A 25,920-nucleotide genomic window follows, 5' to 3' on the forward strand; every position below is an offset into this window, starting at 1 on the left:
CTTTATTTTATTATGGAGTGTTGGTGCCACTGTTGTTGTGTGTTTCGACGTGGTTTGTACATGTGTGTATAAAATTCTGAGGCGGGTGCCAGGTGTGTACACACACACACACCTCTTTCCCTCACAAAAACATGGAGGAGGCTGAGGGAGCTGGAAGGGCAAGTTCTGTCAGCCAGGGCGGCTGCTGAATGGTGCCTCGCCTCCTCCTCGGGCGCTGGGGGTAATTAGCAGCTCAAACTGAGGACGAGTGTGAAGAGGAGGAGCAGCCTCCGCCATCGCCGCCGCCTTGTGCCTCAGGGGAAGGGAAGAAGGGAAGGGCAGGGCGGGCTGCTGTTTGCGAGGCCCGACCAAGGAGGGCGGCACCCGCCAAGAGGGCCTCGCCTCGACCCCTGGCTCTGCTTGCGGTGTGTGTGTTTATTATGCGACTGACTGAGGCCTCCGCCCAGAAGGCCAAGCTGACTGAGGGAGACGCCCTGCTGTTTGCGAGCGACTGAGGAGGGCCCTCCTCCTCCTCCTCCTGGTGCTTCCCCAGGCGGCCTGGCACTGGCAGAGAGAGCGAGAGAGCGAGAGCGGCGCCGGTGGTGGCGTCGTCATGTGACGGAGAGGCTGCTGCTGCTGCTGCTGCTGCTGCTGCTGCTGGGCCCAGCGCTTAGGAGAAGAACCAGGAGGAGGAGGAGGAGGCAGCCTCTTTCACTGGCTCTGCCTCTGTCTGACCAGGAGACCCGCTCCCAAGAGGGAGAAAGTGGGGGAGGAGGAGGAGGAGGCAAGCCCCGACCCAAGGACCAGGAGGAAGACCAGGAGGAGTGGGGGGTCCTTCCAATAGCCACGGCGCCCTGCTGCCCCGCTTTGGGAAAGTTTGCGAAGTAAGTTCCCTCGTCTCAGAGGAAGAAGAGGAGGAGGAAGGAGAAGGAGACGCGTCTGGAATGGAGGGATGGGCAGGAGAGGGGCAACGGGAAGGCATGGGGGAGATGGGGCTGGGGGCAGCCCTTCCTTCCTTCTTTTCTCCTTCCTTCCTTCTTTTCTCTCCTTCCTTTCTTTATTCTTTTCTCTCTTCCTCTGATTCCTTTCCACCTTTCTTTCCGTCCTCTTTTCATTTCTCGCCTTCTTTCTTTCCTTCTTCTCTCTCCTTATTTCCTTCCTCCCCATCCTTCTTCCCTTCTTCCTTCCTCCTTTTTCTTTTCTCTCCTTTTCTTCCTTCTTTTCTCTACTTCATTCCCTCCTTCCTCTCCTTTCTTCCCTTCCCACCTTCTTTCCTTCCTTCCTCTCATTCATTCCTTCTTTTCTTCCTCTCCTTCTTTCCTTCCTTCCTTTATTTCTCGCCTTCTTTCCTTCCTTTCTCTTCTTCTTTCCTTTCTCGCCTTCTCTCTTTCCTTCTTTTTTCTCCTTCTATCCTCACTTCTTTTCTCTTTTTCTTGACTTCTTTTCTCTCCTTGCCTTCCTTCTCTCCTTCCTTCCATTCTCTCGTTCTTTTCTTTCTTCTCTCCCTGGTTGTGGAGGGATCAGTGTTTGGAGTACACAGAAGGACACACATCCCTTATGGACACTTTGGAAAACTTGGACAAAAAAAGGTTGTAGTTTTTGTGCAGCTGTGAAACTTAGGACTTTTTTTTGGGGGGGGGGTCTCTCTTTTCCTCTCCTTATCAGGGCCAGGAAGGGAGACTGGCCTCTTGGGTCACTAGGAGCCAGTCTCTTGGCTTTGGGGTTTTAGGTTCACCTGGATCTGTGGAGACTGGGTTGGGTAGTGGATGGGATTTGTTGGACAGGGGTGGTTTTATTCCTTTGGGGTTTTTAAACTTTATTTTTTCCCCTGAGGGGGAAATGCACACATTCATCTTGTCATGTGCAGGTTGGGGATGTGGCATGAGAAGCATCTGACAAAACCCTAGGGTACCACCTTTCTGTCAAGGGGCATGCTTGGGTTTTTTGTTAGATGCTTCTCATGCCACATCCCCACACCTGCAAAGGACAAGATGAATGGTCTGTGTTCCCATACATATATATATATATATATACACACACACACATATACACACACACCTGGATTCTCTGGAATGTAGGATTTGACAAAACTTTGCAGCTAACTCTTGGGATACATTCCTCTCTTCATGTAGGAAGGAAAATTGCCCCATATGCGTTTGTATTCCTTATATTGATTTTAGTCTGTAGCACATAGGATGCTTTCTCCTCTCTCTCTCTCTTTCTTTTAAGTGGCAGTGGTCTTTAAACTGGCCTGCGTTGTGTGCCATTGAAATAATTAAAATGTCGATAGTGCTGCTTTGGAAAAGGAAACCTATTTGCCTCCCCTTGGTTGTTTTTAAAAATACATACTTAAGAATCTCCCCTCATCGTGTCTCAAGTAAGATGCCTGTTGAAATGGACTATGAGATGTACCGTATTTGGTGGCTTTGGAAAGAAAAAAGTGTGCATTGGTTCAAGTTGCTGTTTGGAAGAAGAATGTGGTTCTAGTGTCAAAGAGCAGAGCTAAAACTGGACTTGAAGGCAGATGGTTTGTTCCTGTCAGATTGCAATGCCATGTTTTCAGTAAAAAGTATAGTGCCAACAACACTATTAACAGCAGTTTTGGCAATGTCACGTTTTCAGTCCAAGTTATAGTGGCAACAATAATATTACAGCAACTTTAGCCTCATTGGCCTCAACGGAGATCAATGTAATCCCAGTTTTTAAAGCAAAACAATCCATCTGTATTAAATTCTGTTGAGGAAAATGGGTCATTTCTCCCACATAACTTTAAATATAAATACTGTAATTGGAAAAGGAAAGGTATCAACACTTTGGCTTCCTTCTTTGCAAGTTGCTTTCCTTGTGATGCAAGTATCTTGCACACAGGCTTCGTACTAAAGTGCCATACGTGTGGAACAGATTAATAGTGCTTCCTTTTGAGGACATTGTACTTGAATCCTCCAGAAATGAAATCCTTTCGTTTAGTTTAACACTTTGCTTTCTTCTTAAAGCAGAGATTTATAGATCAGGCAGACCATACCTTTTCCAGCTGTTGAGGCTGTCGGCTGTCATTTGAGCAGCATTTCAAATACTTGTACAGTTGTGTGTGTGCGTGTGTAACTTTTTGTAAAGGCAGGAAGTGCCACTGTTCACAGGGCTGCGTTTTTGTTTCAGTTGCTAGGAAAATTTAAACCTCTTTGATGGTGACGCCTTTGGTACTTTAAGCTCTGGTTTTAAGTCCGTAAAGTTTTTGTTATCTGTACTGAAAGGCCCCCTAAAAGTTCTGTGACTGTTTATTCCATGAAATAATTTCCCAAGCATTTCTTAAAGTTTGCTTACAGACTAGGAGTCAGACCTAGATTATGTCACTAGTTTGACCTACAGATAGCATACATGAACTGAATTTTGTTCTCTAGGCTTTGAGACAATTGCTTTGTTTTATTGCACTAAGACTTTTAGATTACTTCTCTCTCTCTCTCTCTCTCTCTCTCTCTCTCTCTCTCCTCCCAGTCAAAGCAAAGTAATGGTTTCTTTTTATCCAGGCAGGCTTCCAGGTTTTACTCTGACTGAATTTTATTCTGGTAAACAAAGGAAATACGAAAAAATAAAACCTTAAATAATGACAGCGTTTCATAATAATGAAAGCTCTTTTCATTATCAGGGAAGCATGTCTTACATTTTTACGGTCACAAAAGTAATCTACCAAAGCTAAAGTTATAATCTAACAAGTAGAGAAGAGGATTTGGCATTCCACAGCCTGATGCTCTGCAGATGTTTTGTATGGCAGCATCCATCATCCTCAGCTAGCTTTAGAAAGTAGTGCTAGTATGGGATGGTGGGGATTGGTCATCCAACACATCTGGAGAGCACTAGTTGGATTAGATAAACCTTCACAGATGCTATCTCTTTGGCCAGAGAAGCAGGTCCAAAACACCCTGCAGAAATAATACAGTTTGAGACTGCTTTAATCGCCCTGGCTCAATGCTAGGGAATCCTGGGAATTGTACTCTATTGTGGCCCAAATCTCTCTGACAAGAAAGGGCTAATTGTCTCACTACAGTTCCCAGTTTTCCCTAGCATTGAGCCAGAGCAGTTAAAGCGGTCTCAAACTGGATTATTTTTTGCAGTGTGTTTTGGACCTAAGTCAAGAGTCCTTTCTGGACATTTACTTCGAAATAAGCCCCATTAAATGCAGTGGGATTGCATTCTCAGTAAATGTATAGAATTACATAGTAAGGAGATTCTGTACTTTAAATTTCTGGAAGTTCAAAACAAAGAAAAGAGAACTGGAACTCTTGTTAGAGAATGCATGTCCTTTAGAAGTATGGGCCCAATTTAACCTGTACAATTGTAAGCCTTGCTAATTTTGCTAGGATGACATCCCTGTATTCCTCTCATCAGACACAAAAATGAACTTGAAATATGGACGTCCTGGAGGATGTTGGGATCTCTCTGTGGGTCAGTTTAGGTTTTATAGCTAATGATGATTTAGTGACAGGAATGAGTGTCGTTCTACCTAAGGCTTGCAAACCCCCTGCTTTGGTGTTGGTGAAGGAGAAGGTTTGAAACTATTGCTCGTGTTTTTAATTAACTATAATTTAGTGTGGCATCTGAAGGCTAAACTGTAGTTAATTTTAATTTAACTATGATTTGTTTGAAAAGAGCCAACTTCATGACAAACAGTTTGAAGCTGGTTTGCTTCAAACAAGCATTATTATTGTTATTGTGAGGACACAACAGCCACAACATCTGGACAACTGCATGATTTTTAACTCTTTTTGCCTAATGAAGAATCCAGTGGTGCTTTAAAAACTTGCACCATGTATATTAGCAAACAATAAAGGTATCGCTATTTGGTGGATTTTGGATGTTGTTGTACCTTGCTATATGGCCAACATGGCTACTCCTAGATATGTTGTTGTTGTTGTTGTTGTTGTTGTTTTATTCATTTTTATCCTGCCTTTCTCCCGTTAAAACAAGACAAAAGCATTGCTCTCAGAAGGAGAGCAAGGTCAGGGCCATCCTGGTCTTTCTAGGAAGGAAACTCCAAAGTCTGGGAATAGCCACTGAGAAGACCCTCTCCCTTTTCCCCACCAAATGATCTAGAGGCAGTCATGGGACAGAGAGAAGGACTTCTACAGATGAATTTATAACTCTAGTGGGCTCATAGTTAAGATTAGCCACATTTCCTTAAGTTATGGCAAGTGTGGTTAATCAAAAATAGATGCACAAGCTTCTCTGAACGCCTCTTTGCAGGAAGATGAGAGGGGAGATGGGAGCACATGAGCACCAGGTTTGCTGCAGCTTCCTTATCTCACAATAAACCATGTTTTGTCATGACATCTGAACCACTTATCCTTCATCTCTCCCCCCCAATACATTTTAGTGATGCACAATTTTTTCTTTGAAGTAAACTGTTTCTGCATGTGAGGTATTCTATCTTTGATACTGTCATCAGAGCACTAGCTTGTTGGGAATCACTTCTCACACCAAGGAGATCCTATATGACTGAAGGCTAAAAAGTACCATGAAGTACTGTAATGCTTTTATAATTGGTTGTTCCTTTGTTTTCCAGGGGTGGGGTGTGAATAGGGACCAGAGGTTTCCTTTGTATTATGAGAACAAAGGAGATTATCACATGGGAGATGGGACATCCTTGTCCTGTCCCTGTCCCGTCCTTATCGCGTCTGTGATACATTCTTATTGCCACTGACAGGACAAAGACTGGATAACTGCGGATGTGTTAAGGATGGGAGCGATCCCTCCTTACCCCCATGTGATAATCTCCAAAGTTGGTGCTTGTTCAAAACTTCACCGTTTTGGAGAAGAAATGGGCAGGTAGTGCAAGGTTAATTATTTAGAACTGTGTTGAAGAGCCCTTCCCTACTTCTCACCATATATATTGTGGTTTCCATTGTCTAGAATAGATATTTCGCCCAGTGCTTATCAAGGGCAGGTCTCTGTAGGGACAGTAGTTTAGATTCACACCCCTCCCTGACTAAATGCTTACATCCTGCTTGTTTTCTTTCTTGCTTGCATTGCCTGGTTTTGGTTTTTTTTTTGGGGGGGGGTTGTTTTTGTTTGTTTTGTTTTGAATCCAGCTGCTCATGAATATAGGGGTCAGGGAGGGCCACCTAAATGTTTCTCTGTGCTTTCTTTCCAGACCAGCCAACAGTGCTGTTTCCTGTTCTTTGTTTCAAGGCTGGGGTTTGCGTCACACATTCCAAGTAGCATATGTGTGCTCTTTCCTGTTTGAGGCTGTTTTCTGGTAGATCAGTAGCCTGGACCCGGCCCCTTGTTACTGCCCTGCAACTCCCAATCCCCACCCAGTGAATTATCATGTCTCTACACACTCATGATTGCCTAAGATGCCTGGGTTATGTCACCACAAGAAGCCTGCATTCACCTATTAACCCATGCTCTTCTGTACAGTGGTATACTCTCACAGATAGTTAAGGATTCCTATTCTGAATTTGATTTCTATAAGGGGGGAAAACTAGGTTTAACTTCTTTTAAAAAAATAACTTGCACTACTTTGAACCGGAAATAATCTTTTCAAAGCCTGTATATCTGCTGGTAAAGGGGAATTCTTTAATTGTGCTACTCACCAGATTGTCAAAGTATGTTCATATCTGAAAGATTTTACAGGAATTGCTTTTGAGTGTCTTTTTCGTTAACTTTATCTTTCTGTGGAAATGATGATAAAATATTTTGAACATTTAGCACATTTCCAAGTGATCAGAGCACTTCACATTTGGTATTTCAGTAATAACAAAAAAAGCTTTTTATATCTTTTAAATCAAACAAAAATTTCTGCACAAAATGGGACATTGATAGTTTTGGAGTTGGAGGATATTTCAAATTTCACTGGGTTCAGCTTATTAACCTTTATTTATAAAGTGCTGTAAATCTACCATGAGGCAGAACGCCATATTGCTAAACCTTTCTTGAAAAATACTTTTCTAATTTTCTTATTTAAAACATAGATTAAAGGAGATTTCTGTAAGAAGTATGTCCTTATCTTCATTTTCTTCATCATTCCTCTATACTGTGGAAAACATTCAGCATCCTTCTGATATAGTAGCACTTTGAGGGAAGCAAGGAGACATTCACAGTAAGAGTAGGCAGGCAGACAATCTTTAAGAGGAAGTTCAGAAGGAGAACTTGGAACATCTGCATTATTATTCTTGGTTTTGCTAGAGATTGGGCTAAAAATGCATTTTGCAGATACCAAATATTCAAGTAGAAGATTATGTGAAGATTTAAAAATAAGTGAGAAGGGCTGCATCTTCACTGCAGAAATAATCCAGTTTGACTCCAGTTTAACTGCCATGGCTCAATGCTATGGAATTCTGTGAACTGTAGTTTGTTTTGGCACCAGAGCTTTCTAACAGGGAGGGCTAAATGTCTCTCAAAACTACAAATCCCAGAATTTCTTAGCATTGAGCCATGGCCATCAAAGTGGTATCAAAATGGATTATTTCTTCAGTGCAGATGCAATCAAGAAGAGTTACATTATGAATCTGAGTTAAAAGTTAAAAGAATGCTATGAATTTCAATTCAACATCAGTGTTACTTGGGATCCAGGGTGAAAAATCTGAATATAGGAAAGAAATTATTTCACCTTTTCTTATTATAATGCATGTTCAAAGGAAGTTTGCAACCACTCCCCAAAATTCTGCACTGAACAGTATTGCTAATTTTTCTGTGACAGATGAATTAAGAGCCAGTGTGGTGTTGTGGTTTGAGCATTGGACTAGGACTATGGAGACCAGGGTTCAAATGTCAGCTCCATCATATAAACCCATTAAGGTGATCTTGGGCAAGTCACACACTCTCAGCCTCAGAGGGTGGCAATGGTAAAGGCAAACTTCCTCTGAAGAAACATGCCAATAATACACCATGATAGGTTTGCCCTAGGGCCTCTATAAGTCAGAAATGGCTTGAAGGCACAGCAACAACAACAATGATGAATTACAAGCATAGTTTTAAATGGTACCTAATGCTCTCTGCACTGATGCTTGTTACAAGTGTAGGGCCACAATCCAGACCAAGAGGCTTGTATATGGAAGCAGGTTTCTTCATGTCTTGACATTGGCTAGGACAAGAACCACTTGTGTGCATTGGTTTCAATCAAGTGCTTTCCTCTCTGTCCTGTTAAAATCGTTATGACTTAAACATGCTTAACTTTGGTTAGATGGTTTTGTCCACTCAGGATATGCGTGCACTTATACTTTCCTTTGTTTTTGTTTGTTTTTTCCTCTTCAGAAACACAGTTACCAAGAAAATACTTGTGTGTAAAATACAAGATAATCTCTTCGGTAAGTTTTCTTTGAAATTACTATTCTTCTGTCTACTAACTAATAAGATATAAAGAGGTATTTTGTTTCATTGTGTACATGAAAGTAAAGAATACATCAGCAAAAATACCTTACACAAGAGGCTCATTTGTATGTTGTGCTGAACCAAGGCTCTGCCAATAGCCTGTCTCACATTCTCTTTCTTTCCTATTCCTCTCCCTTGTGGCCAAAAGGAGGATTTCAGAGCTTTTTCCATCTTAGTTTGGTTAACTAAGTAACGTGGTATAGCTCATCGAGGGACAAACTGTGGTTATATTAACTATGGTTAACATAAAACAATGCAACTTCATATCACAATATATGAAGATAGGTTGTTAAACTAACCCAAGTTAGCATTAACTGCTGTTCAGGACATAACTGGCTGACCTTAAACAAAAACTACTAAATTCATGCTGCTGGCCGTGCAGGAGAAGTGAGAAGCAAATGAACCAGCCTGTAGAATAAAATTGTGGCTTAGCATATGTTAACATGACTACTGGTACCTATACCTTGATATGTACAGTGAGAATAGAGTGGTGGAATGCTTTTAAAATATATTTTAGGGATTTATTTTCCTTAAAAAAAAATTCAGGACATTTTATACAATATATTAAAATTAAAACATACAGATAGCTCAATTTACTTAAATACAAAGGGCAGCGGCAGAATAGAATAAACCATAGCAGAGGTAAGAGTGATACTTAAAATGTCTGAGATTTTTTTTAAAATGAAGTTTTTACTTGATACCAGGCACTAGACAAGTTTTTGGTGCACTATGATTGCAAACGCCTGATTTCCAATTGTGTCCCAATGTAGCCTAATGCTGGCATGAGTACCAAAGCTGCCTCCTATGCATGCTACAGTGCGTGTGTCGGAAGAAGCGTCAGTGTGCCCCGGAAGGGGTAATGTGACACGTACAACACACCACGCCGTGGGCACAAGCCCCATTACAGTATTTTTAATGGAGCTCGAGCATGCGCAGAATTCCCCTTATGCAGGGGGGCTCCAGAATGGATACCCGTGTAAGGGAAGGGCCCACTGTACTTATGTTTATGTATTCTTATTAGTACCCTAAATTTACACATGTACTGAAACTCTTCTCATATAGGCTGAAAGACCTTATTCAACAAAGATTTGATCAAGTCTCAATCATTTGTGTTAAGAAAAGGGAGTTTTGAGACACAGATAGTGCTCCCACTGCCATAACAGATTTTCCCTGTAGTTTTAATGTGAGAGTCAGCTCCATGCTGAGAAAAGAGGATGTTGGTGTGGGAAGGCTATTGTCTTTTATTAATTTAATGAGGAGATCCACATATACAGGATCTCCATCAGGCTCTAAACGGGGCATATTCAGTATGTGGGTTTCTCAAAGTCTGCTTTTTAGAGAACACAGTATAGAAACACTGAGTACCCACAAACATTTGGATTATTATTGTAATCCAATGTACTTTCTTTGTGTTGAGCATTGGGTTGTTAGATTGTAACATGTACTGTGTGTAGATGGCCCAGTTCATACATAACATTAAGCCAGTGTTTAGCACAGTGTGCACATGTTGTAATAAGCCAGAGTAAAAAAGCCTTACACTCAAGTGTTCCTTTGTCCTTCTCTCCCATGGCCAAAACAGGGTTTTTGGTGTGTTTATTTTCACTTTCCACAAAAACTTGGTTATTACACTTCCCAAAGACTGTGCTTCAAAACTAATTAGCTATTTATAATAAAAAAACAAATCAGGTTTTCTGCTTGTTTGTTTGAAACTGACCAGAGTTTATTTTAAATCACTTATCTCTGAACATATGAACAAGCCAATTTTCATGAAAAGTAAAATAAACTTAGCTGGAACATAAATACTTGTTTATTTCCTTCTCTCCCATGTTCTCTCAGCACTGTGCAGAATAACAAGAGCTTTTCTGCATTTCAAGACTTTTTTTTTGGCAAAAGTTTTGTTCACACAAAATATTATTGTATTTTTTGGGGGGAGACCTTTTGTGCAGTTCAGTAGTTTTTGCATAAATAACATTTTTACAAAAGCCTGAAGTGTGAAAAATTATCCAAAAATTTGCGCAGAAAATCCTTTCTAAGAGGCTGATCAGACCAGGGTAGCCTGGCCCCAGTATTCACACAGGTTGGTCTTCAAGTCAGCGCCAGGATGGGCAGGTGTTTGCACACCTGTCGCCAACCCACCCCGGGACCCACTGCCAGGTGCATTCCTTGCCATGTTGCATCATTGCTGGTACTGGGAAGCCACCCCCCCAATACTACATCTGATGTGGAACTGGGGCGCCTAGCTGCACACACTTGTCCAGGCACCCCATTTCCCCATAAAATGCAACAACGGGGGGCTTCTTGGCTCCAGTGATTGTATGAAAAGGTAAGAAGTGTGGAGGGCTTTGTAAATAACCAGGGTTTGCTGCAGAGTTTCTAGGAAACTCTGCAGCAAACCAGGAGTAAAATTGACCCAGGGTAAAGGCTGTTTACCCCAGGATCAAGCCAAATCATTCAGATTCATGTCCAGTCAACCAGTTAGGCCAAATCCTGACCTGTGTCATCTGAACTGGATGATGTGAGGCTAAAAGGAACACAGACCTTTTGGCCTATGCAGACAACCCCTAAGATGCAAAAATTATATCCGTAGCCAGGACTTTCCCCATGCCTCGCAGAAGAAAATAAAGTCAGGAAAAGAATTAATCTGAGGCTGCATTTGCAATGCAGAAATACTCCAGTTTGGCACCAACGTGGCTCAATGCTAGAGGAATTCTGGAAACTGGAATGTTGTGGCACCAGAGTTCTCTGACAGAGAAAGGTCTCACAAAACTACAGTTCCTAAAATGTCATAACACAGAGCCATGTTGGTTAAAGTGGTATCAAACTGATTTACAGTCACCCCACCTTTTTCATGGGGAATCTGTTCTGGACCCCTTGCAAAAACAAAGTTTCGCCTATATTCAAACCCCATTGGCTTGAATATAGACACGGGGTGCACAGGCACGTGCCATGGGCACATGTCCCATTCATTCTCCCTCCATTTGTCACTCACCCATAAGCAAGGGACACGAATCCAAAAACCATGAGAACGTAAGGAGGACTGTATTTCTGCAGTGAGAATGCAGCCTGAGTCTTTGTTGGAGGTGTTATGGTTCATGCATGTTGTGTCAAAACCTGGCATGTATGAAATATTGAAATTGTATTTGTTCATAAAGATAAGGATTGCAACTTTAAATACACATTGATATAGTTATTTTTATATAAAACTACTTTTTTATGTATGTATTAGAGATAAGGATATGCTGAGATCTTTTCTTCTTGACATACTAGCTATCTACAGGCAGAGTTTTGATGTAGGTGACCACTGATGGTGCACGTGTATTCTGCAATTTAAGTCTGAAGATTGCAAAACTCATTCGTACTTTAGTTAGTTGAACTAGTCTGGAGTAAGAAGTTTGGTTTAGTTTAATATTTGAGGCCATGTGCTCAGCCTTCATAATAGATTAGATCCTGCTCATGTCCATGTAAAGTTGTGTATTTTATTGATGGTGGCAATGGGTGTTTAAATTGCTTAATATAATTGATAATAAAGTGAAATCAGAGGGAACTGATTATAAATGTAGTAGATTCACAGGTTTCAGCATTTTGAAAGATTTACAGTGTCTGAAAGATAAATTTGTACAATCAGTCCTCTATATTGGCAGACTGGCCATCTGTGGATTGAAGCATCTGTGGAAGTCTCCATTATTGTCAGTGTAGTGCATGCATGAGATCATGCCTGCACAATTACACGCATGTTACATGTCCATTGACAATGATGGGATTTGAGGTCCTGCATGATGTTGTTGTTGTTGTTGTTGTCGTCGTCCCTGAGGGTGAGGGGTGGAATGTGGACTGGGACCCTCACCAATATGGAGGGCTGACTGTATAACAGTTAAAATCATGCGTTTTGGAGAGACAGTAACATGAACCAGCAGAGGTAGACCCTGGCCTAGGAGAGTCTTCAAAACACAACAAGACAAAACAAAACCAAAAAAGTGTCTCTGTCAGCCAGCATTGAAGTTTTATGTTTTCATTGCAAAGCTGGTTGCTTCCAGTATGTAATTTGACATTGGTAGGGTGCTTCTGAGGAACAAATTTAAGTCTTCCCTAATTAAGTCTTCATCTAATGCCAGGGATTTCTTATAGAGTTCCTAATAACCATTGTTGATTTGTTTTAAGATAAACTTTCATAATAGTAGTGTAAATTAAACAGAAAAGCTACTATAGACTTCTAATACTAAGGTTATGCGAAATGGAAAAAAATGGTCTGTGTCTGTCGGTTTCTGTGGTCAGCATGAAACTTGAAAGACTTGGCATGTCAGGGAATGACCAAATGGCAGTTCTAGAGTGGGGGGGGGGAACCCAAGCCAAGTTTATTTAATCATTTTTCCATACCCATCATATTTCCTGTTTCTTTTTTTCATGATTCATTTATTTAAATGCTGATTTTGTATCTTACTCATCTTTCCATCAGATGTTCACTCTTCAGATCTAACATCATGAATTCCTATCTCTTTTTCTATGTTTAACTTGCATGCATTTTACCTCCATTTTTCTCAGTGGAGATCTATTTTTAACTCTGTTAAAACAATGTCAATATGATACCTAGGCCCTCATCTTAGAAAATTGTTCTTTCTGCTCTCTTGACTTTGGTCATAAATTGCATTGTCACCAACAACAACCTCAGTTGAGCTAAAACAGAAATTTCTTTTAAACAGAATTTGAAACTACTTTCAGACCTTGGTCTCAAATGCTTGTTAACATTAAAAGATGCTAACAGAAAAGAAATGGTAACTTCCATGAATGTGAAAAGAAAAATTGAGGAAACATTTCCCTTTATTTTAAAGGGGAGTTATGCCCTAGGATTTTGTGGGTTGTGTGTGTGTGTGTGTAGTTTTTGGCCTTCACATCTCTAGCTGTTGTCCTCATAAGATTTCCTAAGAAGGGTTGTGTGACCAAAATGGAAATACAGCCCTTTTCCTAGACTGAAGAGGGGACTGATTGGGTTTTAAGGAATAGAAATATTTGGGATCCAAAGAGATATACTAGGCAAACCCAGTAGGATTTTTAACTTTAGGCAGCTGACTCTCTATATCTGAGGTTCTCAACCTTCCCAATGCTGCAACCTTTAATACAGTTCCTCATGTTGTGGTGACCCCCAACCATAAAATTATTTTCATTGCTACTTCATAACTATAATTTTGCTAGTGTTTTCCAATGGTCTTAGGCAACCCCTGTGAAAGGGTCGTTCGACCACCAAAGGGATCATGACCCACAGGTTGAGAACAGCTGCTCTATGTGATATCATAAACTATAATACTTTGCAAAATCCCTCTTTTTAGGCACAATTTGCCATGGGAAGCACTACTGTCTGAAAAAACATCTAACTTTTGTCAGTGATGGTATCTCCTAAAAATAAGGAAAAGATTAGTAATATTTATATTAATCTATTTTGCATTCTTAAACTACAGCTGTACTTAAATTGCATCTTAACTGTATTAGATTAAAATAAGTAAATCCCTACATAAATAGTTTCAGTATTGTAACGTAACTTTGAGGATGACTGTATATAGAAAAGAATGCAAATTCTTTCAAAACACTTCCTAAATATTAACACTATGTTGCAGTGTGAAGACAGGTTTGGAGTTTATGATACATTGATTACATCCAGAAAGCATAATTTAAACTACAGTTGTCCCTCCACATTTGCAAGTTTACCTTTTCCAGATTTGGTTTTCCACTAATTTGTAGTGCTGCTTAACTAGGGCGCGTTCCAGAAGCGCAAAAAGTACATAGTAGGTACTTGTTAAGGTTAGCAAAAGGCATCCTTTCTGGACGCCCTAACCCTAGTACATACCTAGCACGTACACATGGGCGCCGCCATTTTGACATGGCAGACGCTTAGCATCCACACATCTTGGTGCCCTTGTGACGCCACAAGGGCGCCATGGGCAGCTTGCGACGTCACAACGGCACCGCAAGAAGAAGTCACTTTTTGCGGCTTCTTTTTGCTGCGTGGAGGAGCCGCACGGTTTGTCCGCTGCAGCTCCTTCGCGCAGCAAACACGGGTGCCAGCAGATCGCCCTTTTGGGCGGTCTGTAAAGTGCCTAGGTCAAACTCCTTGCCCCTTTCCTCTTCCTCCTCTCAATCTCCTGTCCTTCTAACACCACCAGCCTGTCACTCACTTGCTAATTAGCTTACTTGCTGTTCACTGCTATGATCTTTGGAATAGCGGTATATAAATAAAACAAATTATTATTAGTATTATGATTGCCACCACAAGATTTCATTCAGGGTTTAAACTCCTTCTTAGCCGATCAACTTCTATCCCATTCCCTTTTTTCTCAGTCCTTTTGGCAAGCTGGGATAGAGAATGATAGGCTAGATAGTGCTTTTTTCCTTGTTATATTTTGCCTTTCATCCTTCTAAATGGTAATATCTGAAGTATTCCATTTCAGGGATAGCTGGTTTAGAGAGTGTTAAACTATATCATAGAATAGAAAAGATATTATCTGGAAAAACCCCAACAGCAAGACAAAGCAGATGATCTTGAGTGACTAGAGCCTTGAAGAGCAGTGTTACAGTCTGAAGACACATTACAACACTGTAGGTTCCTATTCTTTCCTTCTAATACAGAATTTGGGTGGTTGTGCATTTGTCAGTTTAGAAGCAAAATGAGGCCATGCAGAAATACAGTAAGAATTACGGTATGCTCAGGAAAATGCCTCAGTTTTCAGAAGTATAGTGGGTCCTTGCTATCTGCTGGGCTTTGGTTCCAGTTTGGATTTTTTAAAATATATATATATTTTCAAACTGTGGATAGTTGAATCTGTGGCAGAATCCATGGAGAGGGCTGACTGTATATTTGGATTTGTCACATAAAAGGGGGAAATCCGTATGAGCTTGAAGGTGTCATTTGTGGGAAGACAGGAGAGGGAAGTTGGCCTGATTAAGTGATCTTTTCCCATTCCTGTTCTTTGCAAGAAAAGGTCTTCTTTTTCCTGCTCTGGCAACATCCCATTCCCTGCTACATAGCAATAAGTCTTCAGACTTGAAGATGGTGGGGAAAAGTGTCTTTTTTTCTTTCTCCTAAAATGCCTTTCCCCATCCCTGTTTGTTATGGTTTGAACTTTGCTCAGGTCCTTCCACATTTTCAAAATTTAATTCATCTTTTTTTTTTTTTTAAAAAAAGGTTTCTTTCCCCCTTCTTCTTAGAAAGGAAAAACCGTCATGCCATTCTGTGTGCTTAATTTGTTTTCCAAAGTCTGCTCTTTCTTCTTGCTCAAGGTTGTGTCTGTATTTCTCTGTGGAAGCAGTAGCTTAAGACAGGAAACCAGATAACATTCTGGGCTGATAAGGCAGTACATTGTCTTATTGAGGTGTCTGGAGACTCCCAGTACGTTTTAATAGATATAAAATTGGAGGTTAAGAAGAATGCCACACTGTGTTAAATTGCTGAATTATATTAATATTTGTATCTACTCCACATTTATGGGTACTAGTATTATATTCATAAGGTTGCTGTCCTAATTCTGGTTGAAATTTATTCTGCATTAAACAGGATACCAGCCTTGTGATATCTACATCAGAATGTCTAACAGAATCATATCAAATGTCAACAGTTATTCTGAGATCATAAAGAACAGTGGTCCACAAATTGTGCTCTTTAAGGGATTTGGGACTTCAGTTCCCAGAATACCAGACTGTTGGCCAACATGGCTGAGGCTTCTGGGAGCTGAAGTCCAAACTCTCTTAAAAGGTACAGTTTGGGGACCACTAATCTAGAGCATAATAAAAATGTTTCCTACTTTCCTCCCAATTTTGGTAGCTTTCATTTAAGCCTACAGTTTATATTCTATACACAAATAAATTAACGATTCAGTTGGTTTAATCATCCAAAAGATTGAGCCATCTTTTTTAACTGGAAAAAATAATGGGTTTACTGTCTTAACAATGAGTGGTATCTGTTGGTTTATTTGCATCTCTTTTTTTACTTTTTCCAGTAGCTTACAAAGATGCATATGTTTTAGTAAACCACAAGCGTGTATATGTAATTTTCTTTTCCCTCTTGACCATTTGATTGTTCTGCTAAACATATATTTGTTTAGAAACCTATTTCTCTTAAAGCCACTCTTTGTAGATGCTTTTTTTCCCATATCTCCAATCACATCATTCCTAGATCTTTTTTCTTTTACATATTCTCATGGTTTTGGCTGGGATGGAGAGTAACTTTGTGATACAGATAATGGAATCTTATTTAGTGAAATGCTGAAGGAGAGAAATAATTATTGGAGACAATATGTGCTGAATGTCTTTGTTAAAACATAGCAGGTAGATGTTTTCTTTGTTTTGGCTTTTGGCTATACAGCAATTTATTTCATGATCTGCTAAAGCATTTTGACCAGAGAGAAAAAGAAAGAAAGAGAGGGAGATCACTACCATATTGAGGCCATAGAATTTTTGGAATAGGATTATTTGTTGAAGGGACTTTCAGATAGCTTTGTCCTCTGTGACAAAGCTGAATCCAACACTAGGGCCTGTTACAGACAGCCAAAATAAAGCTCCTTTGAGTCACAGTGGAGGTATGGTGTTTCAATGATGCATGCGTCCTAAGAGTCCAGAAGCCACACCAAAGCCAAACGCCAGTCCTGAGGGCTGGAGTGTGGCTTTGGTGCAACTTCTGGACTCGTAGAACGCATGCATCATTGAAACACCATACCTCCACTGTGACTCGAAGGAGCTTTATTTTGGCTGTCTGTAACAGGCCAAGGTGTTTGTAGAGGTAGCAGTAGTCCAGATTTCAAAATTGCCTCATGCTATTAACTTCATTACATTTTGGAGAACTAGGCAAAACCCTTTGCATCTTTGTCCCATTCTTGATCTGTCCTCTTTCTTCATTTTATTTTGTAAGAAGCCAGTCCCTGACACTGCATAGAATGGTATCTGCTTTTTGTTAACAGAGAAGAGAAAAGGTAATTCTTTCAGACCACTCCAGTTTTAAACATTTACTCAGAAAATAAGTCCTACTGAGTGAATTGTTCTATAAAGTTTTGCTTCTTCAGTACTACGCTAAAAGAGTTGAGTAAGAGTGCTTAAAAGAAAAAGTGTCTTGACACAAACTGTTTAAATAATTTTTAAACATGCTACAACTGTTTATACATATGTGAATTGTATTTCCTTCCCTTGCACACACAGTTATGTCATAGAGTCATAAATTGGAAGACACCACAAGGGTCATGTAGTCCAGCGCCCAGCTGTGCAGGAATACACAACTAAAGAACTTATGAGAGAGAGCTGTCTTTGGACTGGATTGTGAGGAGCCCACAACCTACCAGAGCTGTCCATTTCACTTGAACAGATGTTACCATAAAGAAGTTCTTCCTAATGTTTAGCTGGAATTTCTTTTCTTGTTATACAGACTCATGAATAGTGGAAAATCAGTTAGTATTTTGCTGTAAATTATATAGAAAATTGCAGTGACTCAGTAGTATTGGAAACCACAACTCTGAAAGCACTCTTACTTCCTGGTACATTCGCTCAAGAGGGTAGCCTTAAAAATATACCTTGAACTAGCTAAGAGTTGCTAACTTTGGCCTGAATTTTAGAGTAGACCCACTAACTCAGTGGGACATTGATAAGTTAACATTTATGTAAATTCCACAGATTCTGTGCATCTGATCTAGTTGGGACTATCAGTATCATACCTTCCAGCTGTTCTAATTTTGCATGGGATATTAATTGCTGTCCCAATTAATTATCTGTTGTCCCACTTTTTAGCTGCTTTTAAAATGTTCCAGTTTCTGTCACCTCTTCCCACTTTCCCCTTTGTACTAAGCTTACTTTAATTGTTTAAAGTTATGTTCACAGTGCAAAAGTGGTTTAAACTCAGTGAACTCAGCGGGGGAAGAGGAAGGGAGTGGAATCTTGGCCTTCCCAGTAGACTCAGAAAAAAGTGAATTGCTGCATCGTCTCCTAGCTTGGCCACGTGTGTTCCAGTTTTCATCTGTGAAATGTTGAAGGAGATGCAATTTGATGTAGTCCATAATTAGAATGCAGTGGTGCATTTGTGACTACAATATGTGGTTAGTGCAAGAAGTTAATTTGGGCTTTTAAGTGCATAGTTGCCCCAGAAACATACTGTACAGTAAGTAATTGTCACTGATTGGGAAGGTAAATATTCATAGAGTCATAGAGTTGGAAGAGATTACAAGAGCCATCTAGTCCAACATCCTACCATGCAGGAAATCACAATCAAAGCGCTCCTGACAGATGGTCATCCAGCCTCTGCTTAAAGACCTCCAAACAAGGAGGCTCCACCACACTGCAAGGGAGCATGTTCCACTGTTGAACAGCTCTTACTGTCAGTAAGTTCCTCCTAATATTTAGGTAGAATCTCTTTTAATGTAGCTTGCATCCATTGTTCTGGGTCCTATTCTCTGGAGCAGCAGAAAACAAGCTTGCTCCATCCTCAGTGTGACACCCTTTCAAATACTTAAAACAGGGCTATATCATATCACCTCTTGACCATCTTTTCTCCAGGCTAAACATATCCAGTTTCCTAAATCACTCCTCACAGGGCATGATTTGCAGACCTTTCACCATTTTGGTTGTCCTCCTCGGAACACTCTCCATTCATCTTTTCTTTTTTACTGCAGTCATGCTACTACGTATTGTTTTAAAACAACAAGCCAAACTCATATGCATCAGCATAGAAAATAATTTCCTTCCATCCCATTCACATGCAAAAACATTGATTAAAAATTTGTTTGGAGAACTATATTATGGTCAAAATATTATCTTTGATTCATTAAAACGGATCCATGGAGGAGGTTAAAAGAAGTCTTTTGGTATCCTTCTGTAGTGTAGTACTATGGATCAAATTGTGGGACTATTAAAAAACAGCTAAAATATGCTCCAGATGACACATCCCCCCCCCCCCCCCCGCCCCGTATAGATGCCAAATCTTTGTGCTCTGTGGATCACCTGCACTTTCTAAGCTAGAGACAGTTTCTGTTGTTTCACATTTAGTGACTTGAAGGCACATTCATGCGTGTACACATACCCCTACCCCTGGAGTATGTGTGTGTGTGTGTGTGCATGCACATGAATGTGCCTTCAAGTCACTACACGTGTAAAATATCTTCCTTGTGGACATCCTGCTTGCTTTTCTTTGTGCAGTAAAAGTTACAACATTCTTGTAAATAAGTATAAATCAGAACAAAAACAACCTGTATTTAATTTTTTTAAAAAAAAATACTTATACACACATCCCTCCACATTCACTGGGGTTAGGGGCACAGGACCCCCCATGCATGTGGAAAAACCACAAATAACAAAAACAGTATGTTTTTTTTATCTCAGAGAACACCTCTCTAGCTATTTCTGGGTCCTCTGTGGTCAACATCTGCCAGGCACTAACCACAGAACTGCACTAGAAGAGCTACAAATGCCTAGTGCAGTGTTCTCTCTAGAAATCTCTAGGTCCTTCAGTACAATCTTTGGTTAAAGTTGACCATAGGGTTGTGTTGGAGGACCTAGATATTCCTAGAGAGAACATATTAATAAAATCTGTGAATATTCAAATTCACAAAAGTCAAAGCTGCAGATGTGGAGGGATAGTGTAATAATGTTTCTATCCTGTAGTTCTTCTCAAAATTGAGTAGTCATAGGAGCATCGAAGGCAATGGCATGCACAAGATGGACATTCATAAATAGATCTTAAAGACCATGTTGGCAGAACTGTAGATAACATGAAGTTCCATTGAGCTATACCCCAACCAGCTGGACTTCACGTACATGTTAAGTATCATCCATTGAAATCAATACAATTTAGCTGGGTCATGTTTTGACTCTTTCAATAGAAAAATCATTCCTTCAATCAGGGCAGAAATTATAACATCCCTTCTCCTGTCTTTCTTGTACATGCTCATTTCTTCTGTCTGTCTCATGCTCTCTTCTCTCTGTCAGACTACTGTTGAAGAAATACCTTGAAACTTTGCTTGGACTTTACCTTTGCACCTGTTCTTATTTGCTTACAGCAGTCAATTGCTTCACTTGCCTTGCCGAAGTACAGGGTGTGAGCAGAATCTTATCAAAGCTGTGTCCTGTTTGGACAAGTTGCATTGCCTTGGCAGAAATTCACAGGGTGGAGTGACTGGGAGGAGGCAGTAAAATAAAACTTGTTAACACACACACACACACACACACACACACATACATGCATAGAGGGTGGAATGTTTGCTTACTGGATCATTATTAATTATTTAGTTTCATATTACATATAGCCTTCATACTTTTACCTATATAAAATATTTTGATGCAAAATAGTTTATATAATTTGTTTTTAAAGTGGCCAAAGATTTATCTTCTGCTAACTATTGACCATGATAAAAAATTGTTTCCAACAATAATATTTAAGAAGGAAAAGAGGAGGAGGAGGAGGAGGAGGGTAAAGTTATTCACCCTCCTCACAATACAGTTTAATAATTTTTATGAAGAGAGCAACCCCACTCTTTCACCTGTTGTTTATTCCTTTTTGTTGTCATTCCTTCCAGTAGTTCATGAGAAAAACAATTTTGACATTCAGGTAAACTTCCCTCCTTGTCTAGAACTTGGAAAGACTGCTATGGTTACTGTCTGTTGGTTTGAGATTACCAAATACGTAAGGAAAAATATTGTAAAACAACCCTAATTAGTTACCAATTAGCATCAGAACTCTTATTATATGGTATATAATAGCCAGAACAAAAATCTGAACATCTTATTCTGCGTTTTTCAAAAATGTGTTCTAGCCAAATCTTTCAGATGCATTCTCTTTTGCTCATGGCCTCCATAATCCACACTATGTACCGGAGATGATAATAACAACAATAAGAACTAGATTACTGTGGCTTTTTGAAGCTGCGTGAAGTTAGGGAAATCTGAAGATGTGTAGGAAGATTGGTTCAAGAAAATACAAGTTGAGCTTCCGCGGACGGCAAGCCCTGGCTTTCTGAATGAGCACGCGCGCAAGCAGCGGCACAGGCAGGAGTGTACACCCATTGACAAGAACGGGATTTTTATTATCCATAGGGAGATCCAGAACGAATCCCCCATGGATAGCAAGGGCTCACTGTACACTTTTCTAAGCAATATCTGTACACAAGTAGAATAGAGAATGATTAGCTGAAGGCCCTTTGCTGGCACGAACCACCCCAAACCATTACCATGTGCCAGATGATTAGCAGAAAACTGAAACTGCAGTAAAAGTCACATTCTTGTTTGGTGCAGGTATTTACATCTTTGAGGAGATAGGAGAAGTGCAAAAGTCCAACCTTTTCTTAGTGGCTGAAGGGATATTAATTACTGAATCTCTTCTACCAAGCCAAAACATAAATTATTAGAAAATCATACTACCACTCCATGTGAGCATAATCCTTGAGCAAGCACTGCATTTTATTTATGGAAGTTAAAGATGGGTGGCTTAATACTACAGACTTTGCATATAAAAATTCTCAGATTCAGTCACTGTACTAAAAATTATAAAACTATATTTATGATAATGGCACTTAAAAAACTGTTCTTAAGACCCTAGAATGCCACAACTAATCAGGCTACCCACTACCAGAGACTATTGTAGCTTGGAATATATCACTATCAACAGTTGCCATTGCCTAGGGCAAGATTCCTTGAGTAAGTTGTGGGCACTTGAGCGTCAGCAAATAAAATGACTATGACATTGTATGTCCTGAATTTCACTTACATGTAATTTTCATGAGATGTTATAAGTCTTGTACCCAATAAACATCTTGAGCAGGAAGCAGCAGCAGCAGCTCATGAACTAATTATGGTGGGGGTGTTTCTCACCCTGAAATGGTGAGGAGGATGCTGCCACCCCTTTAGTCTGCAGGTACCAGCATCAGACAAAGTATAAAGTGATGATGAAATTTCTGGCTTCATGGTCACCCATTCATTATTATTATTATTATTAAATTTTACAATACAAATTATTACACTTTCTTGATACAAATATATGCCTTAACCCTTTACTTATTTTATACTAACTATCACCTCAGTGCACCCCTTCCCCGGACCATTCCCATCCATATACTCCAACCACAATTTTAATTCATCTCGTGAAGGTAATTTTCCATCTTCTTTTCTTAATACTTTTTCAATAATTTTTTCCATATTTCATCAAAATCATTTTCCCTAATTTTTTCTTCACTTTCAATTTACATGTTAATTTATCCTTAATCGCTATTTGCCAGACTTTTTTATAACAACCCTCCAATTCCACATTTATTTTCGATTTCCAACTTGCTATAATTAATCTCGCTGCTGTAAATAAATATGTTACAAGATTTCTTTCTTCTTTTTTCCATTCTACATCATTATACAGTGATAGCAATACTATATTTGGTTTTCTATCTATTCTTATATCCATAATATTTTCTGTTTCTAATATTACTGTTTCTCAAATTTACATTGCCACCACATATGTATATATCATCCTGCTTCATTACATCCTCTCCAACAATATTTTGAATTATTCTTATTTATTATGTAATCTCACTGGTGTCAGGTACCATTTCCAGAGCAGTTTATAATAATTTCCCTTACTTCGTACCAATAGGTTTTTCAAATGTCTTTGTTCCCAAACTTTCTTCCATTCATTTTCACAAAATTTACATTCTAATTCATCCTCCCATATCTCTTTTCAAATATTTTGATTTATTTCTTTTATTCTCCATTAATATTTTATACATTTGGCTAGTTATTCCTTTCATACTTTCATTTTCCTCTAGTTCTTTTCCTTTCTGAATTATTTGTTCAAATTGCATATATTTTTATTTTCTCTATTCTTTTCCTTCCAATTTTTAAACCATTGTTCTATTTACAAATAATGAAACCATGACATTTTATTCCCCATAGTTTCTCTTTTATATATGTTCACCCATTCTAAAATCTATTTTAGTTAGCACTTATATCTGCCATATGCATGTTTTTTCCTTCTAACATTTAATCCCTTTAAATCAGAAGTTTAAATGTGAACACATGCTTTCAAGTTGCTTGTTGACTTATCATGACCCCATGCATTTCATAAAGTTTACTTAGGCAAGGAATACTCAGAGATGGTTTTGCCAGTTTCTTCCTCTGAAATACTGTATAGTAGTCTGCCAGAGTTGACTGTGCTTAGCTTCCAAGATCAAACAGGGTAGAAAACAAAATGGTTTCATTTTTGTTCTATAAAAATAACCCTATTGTATATTATACCAGGTTTCACTGTTGTCCTTTCTCTGTGGACTTGACAAAAGGTCTTTTGAGGAAGAGCTTGAAATAATCTGCATAAAACATATTACTACTGGAATTTAAAATCATTTCTGGTGTTCCTTTTAGTCTTGTAATTCTTCCATATTTCTTAGTTTAAAAGAAATCAAATCCAAATCTAGTACAAATTCACTTGATTTTTTAATAATTAACACACATATACAATAGAATGTTCATTGAATATTTCTAGCGCCATCTATGGATAAAACGTTGCTCATCACAGTTGCACATTTTCTATGTCAGGACTGGGGCAGTTTAGGTATGTGATTATTGTTCAGTGGTCCGTATTTTAACAAATAAACCAGAATGCTATAAATAATTTGCGCATGTAGATACATGTGATTTTTTTTATGAACAAGGGGCCAGATTTATTGCTGTTGTACATAGTCTTTGTTGTATTCATTCTGGAAAAATTCAGTTTTAATGCAAAAACAAAACAAAAATCAATAGCTTGGTTTTGTCTCTCATAATTCAGGATGTGGGTTTAGAGATCATAGACTTTTGGTGTCTTTCAAATTGTCATATTTATAACTAAGTTCCTATTGCATAATGTCTTCAGGTAGCTTTATAAGACTGAAGTTCAGAAGTGTACTTTTCTTTAAAAAAAATTAAAGCTGGGATACTCCAGACTGGGGTGGGAAATTGCAGGGAGCTGGGGGCCAGTTTTCTGCACTGGATCCTTGGGGGGATGAACAGACTGCTAAAATGCAGGGGCACAAAAAGAGCGGGATCCAGAACTAGCCAAAAACCACACAGTTTTTCATGACAGATCCCATGTTGCCCAACTCTGTTTATTGATAGTCCGATGTTCCAAGTCCATTTACACCAGACGACTACATATTTTGATAGAAGAAATTACAATGGAATAAGTTTTTAAAAATCACCTCCCACTGTATTTAACTCTAGAGCAGAACTTAGCAGGCCTCTTAAGGAACATTTTGGGTTTAGCAATCCCAGACCTTCCCTTCACTGGGCCCCTGAGTATCATACTTGCTTTCTCACATAGCCATTGCCACCAGAGGTCCTCTGTTGCCAACTTGGCATAGCCTTTATATTAAGAGAGCACAGTATATACTGATGGCTCATGGGCCAACATGGGAGGAAGCTCACATACTTAGACCTCAGGCCGTTGGTGGAAGTATGGCAAGCCTCCTGTCCTTAGTTATCTTTGTCCAGACATACTTTGTCGATATCAAGGATAATTAAATGTAGAACCCTGCTGATTCCTAGGAATCCTCCCTCTCACACCAACCTGTCTGTAGTTGTTTATTACTGAAATTGGATAGAAAGATTTTTCCGTATTGTACAATTAACATACTTACTTTAAATAAGATACTTCTGACCCACTTTCCATTTCATGTTTGCTTCTTTCTTTCTTGCCCTCAAATATATTCACTTTAAAGTCCCAATATTAGCCATTAATGATAAGCAACATAATTCAGGCATAAGAGTAACTGGATAAGATCATTTAGGCAAATTATGGTGTCCTTACTGACTACTCCCTCCTAACCAAAAATCAGTCAGTGCCAAAAAGTAATTGCCATTGTTGCTGCATGTGAAAAACAAAGAATATTATCTGTATGTGGTATTTATATAATGCATAAGAGAGATAGAAACACTTGCATGCTATTTGTTTTGTGTATACGATTCCTCTATATTGCATTAAGAAGTGTGACATGCACACATTTCTGTGAACAGTCTTCCTAATTTAGTATTAGCAGAATGACTGTTTTTCCTTATAGCTAAATTGGACAGCTTGAGGCACAATTTTACATTTTTATAGTCCCAACAACATAAATGCTGAGTTGTCCTACTTAATGAAACCTTTCCTTTGAGAAATAATTGCAGCATTAATTCTGAAACCTGATTAGCTCTCTGTTTACTGATCTTTCCTAATGAGCCTTGCTTTTAAATAGAAGAGAGTTTCTTTCTTTCCATTACTGGTAATAATTGTTGCTGGCAGTTACTTTGCTTCCATCCTCTCCTAAATATGACTCACTTGCTGTTGCTGATTTACAGAAATGTAACTGAAAAGGGCACAAAACATGTAAGATTTCTTATCCAGACTGTAAGCAACAGGAACCCTTTTTATTTCAATTTATTTAATGACCCTGACAAGTTTTTAACACATAGTTATTTTTGCCCTGTATGCTTGAACTCTCTGAAGCGGATCCGAAAGGATCAAGTGAAGAAACTCACAAGCATAGCATTAGGTTATGTGTTGTTTTGTTTGTGTAATCATGTTCACATCATAAGCATAAACAAATTTTATGGAAACTATAAAGT

General features: G+C 39.2%; 1 protein-coding gene across 3 annotated transcripts in view; it reads left to right on the forward strand.

Moving 5' to 3' along the window:
* The first annotated feature begins 397 nt into the window (after positions 1-397).
* Positions 398-25,920, forward strand: part of KLF3 (Kruppel like factor 3) — a 49,251-nt gene continuing 23,728 nt past the window's right edge. The window contains exons 1-2 of one of the 3 annotated variants that reach the window (XM_042468335.1): positions 408-863; positions 8,230-8,282. The gene's annotated coding sequence lies outside the window, so the exon portion shown is untranslated. Of the gene's footprint in view, positions 864-1,394; positions 1,569-8,229; positions 8,283-25,920 lie in introns of those variants that run through there. The other 2 variants (XM_042468336.1, XM_042468337.1) reach the window with 2 other exon arrangements.

The sequence above is a fragment of the Sceloporus undulatus genome, chromosome 5 (genome assembly GCF_019175285.1).
Source record: "Sceloporus undulatus isolate JIND9_A2432 ecotype Alabama chromosome 5, SceUnd_v1.1, whole genome shotgun sequence".
In the NCBI taxonomy this organism is placed as follows: domain Eukaryota; kingdom Metazoa; phylum Chordata; class Lepidosauria; order Squamata; family Phrynosomatidae; genus Sceloporus; species Sceloporus undulatus.